At 40.2% G+C, this 13,204-nt stretch overlaps 1 protein-coding gene across 2 annotated transcripts in view; it reads left to right on the top strand.

Moving 5' to 3' along the window:
• Syt4 (Synaptotagmin 4) overlaps positions 1 to 13,204 on the top strand; it is a 248,167-nt gene that overhangs the window by 158,698 nt on the left and 76,265 nt on the right. The gene's annotated exons all lie outside the window — the stretch shown is intronic.

Below are 13,204 nucleotides of genomic sequence, written 5' to 3'. Positions count from 1 at the left end.
CCAGGAATGATAACCAATTAGTGGTAGTATATGTTATACCAGAAATTACCTGAATAGTATTTCAACAGATGGTGGGGTTGCCAGGAAAAGTTGCAAGGGTATATGGAATGATCACATAAAATGGCAGCAGCGTATGACAGAAAATATTGTTCATAATACTAATGTAGCACTCAGCACCGTTTCATACATCCGGGATGAACCAGAATCTCGATGTGGACCCCATTCCCCGAGGCCATTGTCCACCAGCCAATGTAAAATACCTGCTGTTGTGTATATACAGTATTACTTTTGTATATAATAAAGATTATATAATCCAAAAATTAAATAGAGATAAAAATTAATAAAAAAAATAGTAGAAAAGCTAATCAGTGGCAGCAGAAAAGCAGAGTCCACTGTGCTTTTCTGCTATATATACATATATACACACACACACACACCGAAAGGACAGAATTTATGGGGTACCTAGTTCCTAGGCAACACGATGCTGTCACTCCTCCGTTAGTGGACGAACCCACCGCTTGGCAGGTAGAGTATATAGGTACACTGCATTCACGTGGACGATAATTCAATGTCAGTATCGATAAACGCCGACTTTGAAAGAGGAATGACAGTGGGTGCCCGACGCATGAGTCACTCTATCGCGGAGGTGATACTGAAAATGCATTATCCCCGTTCGACAGTATCAAGAGTGTATCATGAATACCCAAGTTCCGGAATAACAGCTCATCGTGGACAGCACTGAGTGGTGAAGAAAGGTAGTGGCCGTAGACGTCTGTCTCGCATTTTCAGCCAAGCGGAGAGCGACAGTGGCACAAATCACAGCCGACTTCAACGAGGGAGGTGCCAGGCATGTCACCATCAAGACCATTAGGCAATCATTAGCCGCAATAGGTTATGGGAGCAGCAGACCCACCAGAGTCCCATTGCTAACACCACGATACAGGACTCTACGCCTCAACTGGGCGATAACATCGGCACTGGACCTTGGATGATTGGAGACAGGTCCACTGGTCTGATGAGTCCCGTTTCCAGTTATTTCAAGCGGACGGAGGGTGGGTATCTGGCGGAAACCACACGAAGCTACGCAACCGTTATGTCAAAAAGGAACTGTTCAGGCAGGTGGACGGCCGGTAATGGTCTGGAGCGTGTTCAACTGGCACACGTTGGGACCTCTGGTACGTGTAGACGCATCTCTGAACGGTCCAGGGTTACGTGTCCATCCTTGCAGACCATTTGCATCCTTCATGGTCATCGTGCACCCACAGGGCAATGGACTCCTCCAGCAGGGAATGCGCCTCCCAACAGTGCCGTGGTGGCTAGAACATGGGTCGAAGAGCATTCCGCAGATTTTACCACCATAGAATGGCCTCCCCCGTTCACCGGACATGAACCTTGTGGAGCATCTTTAGGATGCTGTGGAAAGATCCGTTCGAGCTTTGGATCCTCCACCCAGGAATGCAACGAAATTATGGACTGCGGTGCAGCAAGCATGGATGGAAATATCTATGGAACGCTTTCGTGAACTAATGGACTCAATTTCTGGCTGTGTGACTGCCCTTATCCGGGTGAAAGATGGGCCTACCCGTTACTAGGTAGGTATCCCATGATTAGTGTCCACTCAGTGTATATATATTTAAAATATTTTTTTAGCCCATGCAATATGCAAATTGGTCGGCGAACACTCACGTGCACAGATATAATTCACCGCGCATATGATATGAGTCGCTGATGCGCCTAAACCTGAAGGGCTCAACCGATGATTTAAGGCGAAATGGGGGAGAATGTATAGGGAATTAAAGTCACAGGGGCAGGTGCCTCCGTATGAGCGCGATTGGCCTTGTGCTCTGAAGGGATATCCCGTACTCAGCAGAGTGCCAGCAGAATAGATCCTGCACCCACAAGAGGGTACCAGCATAATCCTACCCCAGAGTGCGGTTTGTATGCTAGCTTGGTTGCTATAATTTCCTGCAGACTAGGAATTAGAGTAAGATGTGAGTAATGCATTTATTCTACCCGTGTTTAGGTTTGTAATGGTGGTGGAATGTTCCAGTCAGGCCTGTCATGGGTGTGATAAACCCGTCTGATGTTAATAACTGCCTGTGCAAATCGTAGTGAAGGCTGCATAAGATGTTTCATCGTTTATGAGGATGTGCTCCTGTTGGCAGGGATTCGATTGTATCTCGGTGAAGAGTTGTAGGCGGCAATCATCATATGAGAGGCACTCGTACATGACGTGGACCCAGGACTCCTCATCTCCACAGTGGCAGTAAGGATTGTTTTCTATGCCGAGCGCTGTTAACTTTTGCAGGAATGGGCCGTAAATACCTCGGAGGAGGTTTGGGATAAGTAAGGCAATGTGGGGAAGAACTTCTTAGTTACTTCTCCTTGATTTGTTGCATTCCAAGACTCCTTCCATTCATGCTGAAGGTCGCTGACAACACACCTTTTTTCTTGCTTATGGTCATTTGTGAGGTTCAGATGCAGATCCAGTAGTTGGGTGGGAATACCTTTTTGGTGGCGCTGGTAGAGGCGTCTTTTCAGTACTTCCAGGTAGAGGGGCATGAATGCTGCGATGACTTGGAGCGCAGGGATGCTGACTGTGCGGCACGCCGTTTTAACACACAGAAGCATAAATCGCTGAACTGAATCGAGTTTACGCCTGTTCCGCTCAAGTGTTGCTCTAGTGCACCATATGGAGGCCCCATAGCAGACAATCGGTACGAATACCGCTTTGTAAATTAGAGAGAGAGGGCCTTGTGCTTCAGACCCCAGTCAGCCCAGCTTATTCTTCTGATCATGGCTGAATATTTTCTTATTTTAATGGTAAGGTACTTCAGGTGAGGATGAAAGGTGAGGTTTGCATATATGTGGAGGCCTAGGTATTTAACTTCAGTATATAATCTGATTGGTATGTTGTTTATCTTCATGACTGGGGGTCTGCGGATTTGAAGTTTCCCTTTCAACAGGATGGACTTCGTTTTTTCACCCGAGATAGATAGATAGAGGCCCAATTCTGTAGCCGTCCGAGAGCTCGATTTGCTTTCACTTCCAGTCCATCTTTTGTGTCAGAGTGTATTACAAGAGGAACGTTATCCGCGAAGGCCAAGGGTAAGACCCCGCCGAGATCCATCCCCAGAAACTCGTCCATGATAATTGACCACAGAAATGGTCCCAGAACAGAGCCCTGGCGGCAACCCCAGATAACACATCTGGAGACTTTTTGATATTTGGTTACAATCTGCACGGATCTGTTGTTGAGATAGGATTTTATACTCTCATAGAGACTGCAGGAAACTCCAGCCAGCCGCAGCCTCCTAATAACGCTGGGCCACCACAGCTGGTTGAAGGCGCCGGCGAAATCCAGCATAATGGCTAGGGTATACTTGTGCTATGTTTCATTGGGTTGGGAGATGAACTTATGGACGGCGTCCTCAGAGCTGAGACCCGTCTTGAAGCCAAACTGAGGCAAGTTGTTTTCCATTGTAACAGGAAAACAACTAGTAAGGCGGGAGAGTAGAAGTTATTCTTGAAGTTTAGCTAGAACAGAGAGCGGTGCTATTGGCCTGTAGCAGGTAGGAAGGTGAGTCGGCTTTTCAGGGTTTCAATCGATTGTGTACAGTTTTTGTTATTAAATGCTCGTAGGCTGTAGCTCTTCCACGAAAATTCATTGCATGAAGATCTCTATGCGCAACATGAAATGGAAAATTTAGGTGCAATTTTTAGGTGTTTGTGGCTGCTTACAGCCCAAAACTCAGATTCTCTAGAGTTTGACAGCAACATAAGGTAAACCGGTTGTCCCAAAGCTTGTCAGTTGCTGTTAGTATTTTACACTGCTAACCTGGTCATTTCTCGCCATACTGTCGCCCCTGGCTGTGTTTTCGGCAAATTGCCAATTATTGACTTGAAGATGTTTCTTCCTGAGAAATAGTACCCACAGATATTTTCCCCGCTGACATTCAAAGGATAACATCAATTGGTTATAAGATAATTCGCCATATGACAGTTAAACGCACGCGACAATTTGGTACGTAACATCCATGCCTTTAGGAGGTCGAACATTAACAATTAAAAGTATCGCAATCTACATTTTATACATCAATTTGCCTAACCTGTGTTAACGTTTCCTTTTTTTAGTTAACTACTAAGTACTACCCCAGGGGCTCACATCTGGTGAGTATGGGCTTGGCACACCCAGGGTCCTGAGCTGGATATCATCATTCTTCTTTCTCCTCTCCCTTGATGATTCTCTCTCTCTCTCTCAGGGTAACTCGGAAATTTTTTTTAGTTGGTGCAGCATAAGCCTCAGGCTTCCTTGCACTATATGGCTAGTAATAATAATAATAATAATTGTTATTTTGCTCTGAAACTTCCATTTTTAATTGGATTAGAATTAGAGCTATAACACTAATCATTTTATTACTATAGTAATGATCATAATACTTTTAATCGTAGATAGCGCAGACAGGGAGGGGGGCGCAAGTGCGCATTTCCACCACCCAAGAAAAATATACATTTTACTATTATCAGTGTAGATTCCTCCTGTTAATTCTATTAGTATCCACTTTAAGATACTACCAAAAAATAAAAGGAAACCAGATTTAGTTTTCTACGTTAAAATACAAGCTGATTCTTTATGAGGAATAAGAAATAAATTAATATAATAAGTATATACATAACATACTGCATGCTTCTCCCCTATATGAAATTCTGGTTACACCACTGCATGGATTAGTTCTTTTTAACACAGGAAACAAAAGCTGGACGATTTGACTAATTTTCTTCAAACAGATTATTTAGCAGAAATTAAGAAATAAAATTAGGTATCCAGAACTCTGATACTGAAACCATAACAGCCTATTATAATTATATGGAGGAAATTTATAGTAATTTCTGTCCCGGGTACTAATCGATCTCATAGCGACTGGCACACACACGTGACTACTTTGTCATATACTTCCCTACACTAGCTAGTGTTACTCTTTCATCTCTTTTCCTTGGGTTGCAACAGTTATGTGAGACAGATCGTTTGTCACACACTCCTTAAATATTTCAGCCTGAACATACACAAAGATTGCTGAAACGTGGTTAGGGCCACTAGAAAGAAACGTCGTTAGCACTTCGTCGCTAATATATATTATCGCTCACAAGTCAATAAAAATTACCTCCGACAAGTACGAAAGAAAGATGTGACGGCTTCCCTGAAATAAAAGATTCACACATATTGATCTACAGCCGATTAATGACGTCGACAAGGAAAATGCACCTGGATTCCGTTTTGGTGTGTGGACTTCAGATTGCATCGATGTTCTTATTTTGATAATCTGGAAGCAGCACATGGTAATACTACTTCCAGTAATGCAATTAAGTTCGTATTCCAAATGACACATTATACGGGTTATACGCATTATATGATTTAAATTCGCGTGTTATGAAATGAAATAAGCAATTAATATACTGTACTTTAAGAAGCATATTTCTACAGAGTTAGGCCGATTATCGATTAAAGTTACAAGAGTCAATTTCTGATGAAACAGCGTAATATTACGCAAGGTAACCATTTTCACAAAATCATACTTGCTTATTAGCCTTAGCAGATGAAAGAATACCCATCTTCCTGTCCAGCAATAAAAAAGAATAAGAAATCCCCACCATTCATTTCTTAGCTCGGCGTTTCCCAATCAATTTTCAGATACGGACCGACAACTCTTATGTTTGAGGTAGTGGCCACGAAACCACTGCAGGTGCAAAAAATCCCTGGTAACGATCTCCGTAGTTGTACAGCACTAAGTGATGCAAAAACCACAAAAAAATAAAATAATAAAATAATATATATATATGTGTGTGTGTATAATAAACGAATAATAGTATTAAGAAGCTATATATGAGAAGCCTATTACTGAGATATATCTCAGATTAAATTACTCAGATTAAATCCTAGCCCAAGGATTTAAATTTAGGCCATGTAACAAAATAAATCTAACTATTTTCAAGAAACAGCTATATCAAGACCTATTAAACTGCTTTCGTCTAGCACATAAACATAACACACCAATACATAGTGGATTAGCAATACATTCAATCTATTAAAACATAAATTTACATCACTAAGTTCAAATGGATATAGCCAGTACAAATTCAGCTACTATAACCTAGCTAAACTAAAACAAAAAGACTTCATCATTACACCAGTAGATAAAGCATCAAATAACTATGCTTTTATTTGCAAATCATTTTAAGCATATACTTTGAGAACTGAACTTAACTCCAGCAATACATACAAACCTATATCCAGTTCCTGCAATATTATTACAAATAAACTTATAGCCTTTAACAAAAAATTAAAACTGAACATTAGCCATTAGTCTGCCATATATATACTTCATTCCAAAATTCCATTAAAAAACCCATAGGATTCAGATTAATAACCTCATGCAAGAATAGTTATGTACACAAACCGGTAAAACTCTTGAACGTCTACTAAAACCCTTGCTGAACATCATACCAAATAGCATAATTATAGGCAACAACCTACCAGTATTAAAATCCTTACAGAATAACATTTCGAGTATACAAACTTTTGACTTCCACAGCTTATTTACAAGTATTAACCAAACCAAGCTAAAAACAGTATTCAAAGATATATACGTAAAATATAGAGAGAATATAACCTGCAATACCAACTAGTGAACCTATGTATCTCCAATAACTTTGCATACGTTTGCATCTTTCTTTGGAGCCTTTCAGAATTCGTGGAATTTGCTTTCTCTGTGTTTTTGTTAGAAGATCAATTATTTCTTCAACGACTGGAGAAGTTCTGCCTACAAGGGGTCAGGCAAACTGTAAATTAAGAAGTTTTGCTGATCCTAGTTCCAAGGATGGGATTTTTCCATTGGGATAGGTTCCCATGGTTAGAGAAGTTAGTCCACTTCTCCCTACTTTATTCTTGCTTTACTTCTTCTCCCTTCTAATTATTGGAGGGTCCCTCTGTTGATCCTCCTCTATTCTATCCATTTACCTCCCTAGCTCACAAACTTCTCCCTCTGTATTCCTCCTTTTCTACTTCATTCTTTTTCGGGCACTCTCAGGTCTTATGCCCTGGGCTTGCCCAGCAGGAGATAGCAGATGCTGGCTGCCTCCACGTGGCGGGGACGTAGTGATCAGGTGTTACTGCTTCTCACCTGCTAAGAGCCAGGCACAGGCCGAAAACGTAACAACAGAACACATAACACTTACACGCCCAACACACTACATCGAAATTAACAAAGGTTAGTGAAAATTAGCATTCTTCCTCATTCAGCTTGGTGTATTATTGTGGGAAGTAGATACAATATGATATCTAACCAGGCTAAAAATGATAGAAATAAATGGTAATAACTGACATGGTGGTTATTAAAATAAAATGGGAAAAGATGGGATGATAGTTATTAAAATTAAATGTGTTATCCGTAAGTGTGGACTGGCAACGCTTTTCTAAGGCATGACAGCCCTGTATGTGCCCATGGGGATAACTATCTCTGCTACTCCTCAGGGGCTTTGAGCAGACATATAGTCATACTGGAGGAATGTATTATACATACCCGTTTCTGTAATCTCTATACCAGGTTTGCTAGGTTAATTACCTGGTGGATAATTTGGAATTATAAGAGTAATCTTATTGAATATATATACTTAATTATATATAAGTACTAACTTTTAAGTAAACAGGGTGGTTTACGTATATTACAGCAAACTGTGATAGGAGATTCAAAGCCCTACGGGTATGTAACAGATTGAAATATCACAGTATCTCACCTCCATGTCCTGTGGTGATCAGTCTGAAAATGTTCAATTTCCCGCCAAAGTTTTATGTGTATGTGGTACAGTTTATTGCGCAGACGTACCAGGTTTTATCCGTGGCGTGATGGTTAACCTTGCCGTAGGCAAAGTCTCGTGCTTTGCATTCCTGAATGTGAGCTGGTGTTGATTGTAATTTAAAGCTTGGTGTATTATTGTGGGAAGTAGATACAATATGATATCTAACCAGGCTAAAAATGATAGAAATAAATGGTAATAACTGACATGGTGGTTATTAAAATAAAATGGGAAAAGATGGGATGATAGTTATTAAAATTAAATGTGTTATCCGTAAGTGTGGACTGGCAACGCTTTTCTAAGGCATGACAGCCCTGTATGTGCCCATGGGGATAACTATTTACAAATATATACAGCCTCTTTCATTGTGAATATTAACTCTGTTTCCGTGCTTGTAATTAAATCTCGATTTAGTGGAAATGCATTATACCTGTATGGTGATGATGACCTGTGTATTTACATTCCTGGTGTTAATAACTCTGCTGCTATTGGGGATATTTTGATTTTGGACATCCAGATACCGCGCGGATAGGTGTTGAATCGAGGCACCAGCTCGACGAGCACCCACAATCTGTCCTTTATCAAAGTCCGATAAATCCTTCCTGTTACCCATCACGCTCGGAATTTTACTACCTACTGAACCACTGACACCTTATCTATGTTACGTAGGTCGATTAACTCTGCAGTATCGTTCCTCACGTGGTCAACGGGTCGCATTCAGTTTTCATAGGGGTGGTCATAATTCAGCGATCACTCAGTGTGTGTGTGTGTGTGTGTGTGTGTGTGTGTGTGTGTGTATATATATATATATATATATAAATAATGGCTTAAAAGTTAAGATGTAATAACATTTTACGTTATTTTTATGTTGATTTTCGCTCTACAGTTTTTGCCATACTACTGGCTTATGTTTTATTTTTAATTATCAGATATATATATATATATATATATATATACACAGGGTGTTTCAGTTAAACGTTTCAGAACTTCTAAGAGGGGTAGGGTACATCCCGACAACTCGAAATCATATAGCAATGTGGGGTCGGAAATGCTTTCCTGAAGCGGTATTGTACACAGAAGTCGTCGTGCAGCACAGATTCGATTTTCGGTCAATGAATGGGCCAGTATTATGGGAGATCACCTCATCGGACCTTACCTGTTACCGTGTCGTCTAACCGGACCTATCTACTTGATCTTTCTGCAGCAAGTATTGCCACAACTTTTGAGAGATGAACAGATTTCTGCATCGACGCAACAGACAATGTGGTTCCAACACGATGGAGCCCCTGCTCATTATAGCGGAGATGTTCGTAACTACCTGGATGTCACATTTGGTCAACAGTGGATCGGATGTGGTGGTCCCGTGCATTGGCCTGCTCGGTCACCCCGACCTATCATGTCTTGATTTTTATTTCTGGGGTCATATGAAATCGCTAGTTTATGACACCCCTGTTGACAATGCTGAGGAGCTGGTTGCAAGAATCGCAGTAGCTGCCGAAGAAATTCGCCTGGAGTATTCCAGAATGTTCGGATGTCCATGCGTCGGAGATGTGAGGCGTGCATTGTAGCCCGTGGAAGAAACTTCGAACACTTACTTTAATCCATGTACCTTTTGCTTCTTTTCATGTATTATTAAAACGATTTCTCACTTACGGTCTCTTTTCTTTTTATGGTGCTTCTATGTACAACACCGCTTCAGGAAAGCATTTCCGACCACACATTGCTATATGATTTCGAGTTGTCAGGATGTACCCTACCCATCTTAGAAGTTCTGAAACGTTTAACTGAAACACCCTGTATATATAAAATAAGTGCATAGTGCGCATTTATGTTGATCCGATAGAGAACGAATGAGATAGAATCGAAAGCTAAAATTCAAAAGCTACTAAGTTGACTAACCATGTTCGTGTCTAGAACCACGTGTGGGCCTCACTATAAACATTGATTCTTTATGTCTGAAGACATCCGTAGGGATCTGCAGCCATGCTGCCTACATGGCTGTGCATAGAATCGAACAGATGGCAGTTGTATCCAGAGGCCACACACTTCCCGTTCCAAAACATCCCACAGATTTTTTTTTATGAAAACCCCAAACACGAAAGGTATCAAAACCTATAGTACTTAGTACCGTGCATGGGTTGAAGGAGAAGTATGGGGGGAGGGGGATGCCGGAAACTTTGCTCTAGAGACTAAACATGGGTTTTACCACTTCAAGCCTCCAATAAGCAAAGTGGTGGTGTTGCACCGGTTGATGAAAGTCATCTACCACGAACTGGATTCAGATCAGGCGAATTTGGAGACCAATCACTATGCTCCTCGAACCACTCCTGCACAGTGCGGGCCAGATGACACAGCGCATTGTCGTCTTGGAAGATCACGTTTCTGTCCGGGATAAAATTCAACATTACAGGATGCACACGGTCTCCTAAGAGCTACCCGTAGACCTCACTAATGAATTGTTGGTACTTACGCACCAGGGGTCATAGTTCTTGCCAGCAAATCATACCCCATATTAAGTAACCACCCCTTCCTGGATAGTGAGCACATGATGCATGATGGATCCATGGACTATTGTTGCTTGCGCCAGACACGAAGACGTCCATCGGCATGTTGCACCAGATAAAAAAAAAAAAAGGTAAACTGCAGCCATTATCAACCCACCGCAGGATGGAAGCCTCCTCAACAATTTTATGTTGAGGGGAAATGGACCATATTGAGGCCACACTGGTCCAGTGAGGGTTGGCAGATCGACCGTATTTAGTAGTCAGGGGCTTGAACCCCGGTCTACTCAATTTTTAAAAATCAATCATAGCACCCTTGCCTTCTCCCACCTCGACCACAGATATCTATTCAAATAAATAAAAGTATATTTCGCGTTTTACTCTAGAACGAAAATTCGAGTCGAGACCAAATTTTAAATTGTTATGTTGGTCCCTGGGAGAATTGCAGATCCAGTTAAGATTTTGCAACCCTCGTCTCCCCTTCTACAAAAATCGGCATAAATGAAAGTATATTTACACATTAATCGAAAATAAAATGTGGATTGCTACCAAATTTTCAACGTATATTCTGTTGGACACTGGTTGGTTCCAAGTTCAATTATAATTTAAAAACATTCCCTACCCAGTTCCCACTATAGAAATATTACTATATATTTGGAACAGCAGCTCTGATCCATTTCAAAATTTCAATACTTACTGAGAATATTTCAGGAATATTTGTAATAAATTTATGTCGATGGATTAACTTATTTTGTTATGTCATGAATTATTACTATTTTCTACGTGCCTGAAATGTAATAGATTTGATGTGCTCTGTAATTCCTATATTCTATTATATTACGAAAACAACAAAGATTACCTTTATTTTTGATATAGAATGCTTCTTTTCCAATCAACTCTCCTAGTCCAACGCGTTAACAATTCTTTGTGAAGGCGATATAAATTTTACCAAAAATGTGAAACATCTTCCCCACTGTCAGGACAGTAGTGTTCAGACCCCTCGGACTCAATATTGAGCGCTCAACCCATCTTCTGCCTTCAAACACCATACCTCTGCCAGCAAGGAAAACATTACGTAGATCGATATTAAAATTTAACGGTCTAAAAAGCTTAATAAATATGGAGCGATTATTCTCTTCGTTCCTATAGATTGACATTAAAATTAAAATTTAGGGATCTAAAAAGCTTACTGAATATGGGGCGATTATTCTCTTCATTCCTTAAGTCGGACTAGAACTTTTCGAAGCAACATGTTCACAACAATAAGAGCAACACACAATTAATCCGAAACTTTTGTCTTATGTTGTAATGTTTATTCTTCACGCATGCGCATAAGTGACCAATCGTCGGATAATAGGAATGGTCTACGGATATTTTCATCTCTAGGGTTTCTGCAATAAGCAATTTGCGGTATTTATGTTGAATATTTATTATTTTTGTTTCATTAAAGCCGAATGAATGTCGTTTATTTATTGCATGAAACGAAAGTTCCGATGCATTTGAACGACCCGGCCGAACCGAAGCTTCGTGTTGTTTTGCTCGAAGCTGTGCCACTCCCATGGTAGATCCTACATAAACGGGGCGCAATTTTTGCATGGGATGCTGTATACGAGGTCATGCTGTGATTGGAATGTAGTGTTTGAAGGTCACTTTCTGAAGAAAGTATATAATTTATTCATGGGTTTTGCTATAATTTTCATGTCGGTTCCCCTGCATAAATTTTAATTTCACTCTACGTAATATTTTCCTTGCTGGCAGAGGTATGGTGTATGAAGACAAAAGATAGGTTGAGCGCTCAATATTGAGACCGAGGGGTCTGAACACTACTGTCCTGACAGTGGGGAAGATGTTTCACATTTTTTTGTAAAATTTATATCGCCTTCACAAAGAACTGTTAGCGCGTTGGACTAGGAGAGTTGGTTGGAAAAGAAGCATCCTATTTCAAAAATAATGGTAATCCCTGTTGTTTTCATAACTGAAATGTAATGCAGTGCATACTTGAACTGGTGATTTTATTGTTCCCTGATCTTTCGGAAAATCATATTGCAGCAACAACTGACTTTGAACTTGTATTTCCTCTTTAAAAGGCCTCCGTAACCGAGTGTTCAGGCAAGAGGTGCATAAGTACACGCACTGAGTGATTAGGGTTCAAACCAATGACTGATAAATGCGATGCTGTTTCTCGTATTCTCTGTATCTTGTGAACTCCTCTGACTGTGTGGTCGTTCCGGAGTACAAAAAGAGTTTATAAGCCTGACGTAGCCGAGTGGTCAAGAGAAAGAGTGCAGTATCACGTGCTCTTAGAGTGAACCGGGGTTCAAGCCCGTGACTGCTAAATACAGTTAATGTTTGTATTGATAATTTATTGTAAACTCCTTTGACCTGGTGGTCGTGCCGGAGTATAAACAAGAACAATAAAATTTTCTATTTCTGACTCTTTTGTCATAAAATATCAGGAATAATGTTCTGTCTTTGGCGATGTAGATTCTTGTTTTATACGCGAAAACACAAATGTCTTCGCGTATAAAACAAAGTTTAATCTGTTCGCGTATAAAACAAAGGTTTAATCTGTTCCTCATTGTGGCCAAACCCGGAAAGGGGCGTCATTTTCAGTCTAAATATTTTCTAAAGTAGTGATAAAAATTTCTAATAATAAACCAAGAAAACGTGTAATATAAAAAGCATACTTAAACTTAACTTGTTAAGTGTAAAAACAAAATATTTTTATCAAGGAATTATTTTTCACAATATAAATATAAAAACGTATGTAGTATTTGTAAACTATGTAGTATATGTATATATGCACTTGAATATATATATATATATATATATATATATATATTCAAGGGACA

This window comes from Mastigoproctus giganteus, chromosome 2 (genome assembly GCF_048544385.1).
Source record: "Mastigoproctus giganteus isolate SK-2022 chromosome 2, ASM4854438v1, whole genome shotgun sequence".
NCBI classification, from domain to species: Eukaryota; Metazoa; Arthropoda; class Arachnida; order Uropygi; family Thelyphonidae; genus Mastigoproctus; species Mastigoproctus giganteus.
Note: the sequence above shows the minus strand (reverse complement) of the source record. Positions and strands in the feature narration are given on the sequence as shown.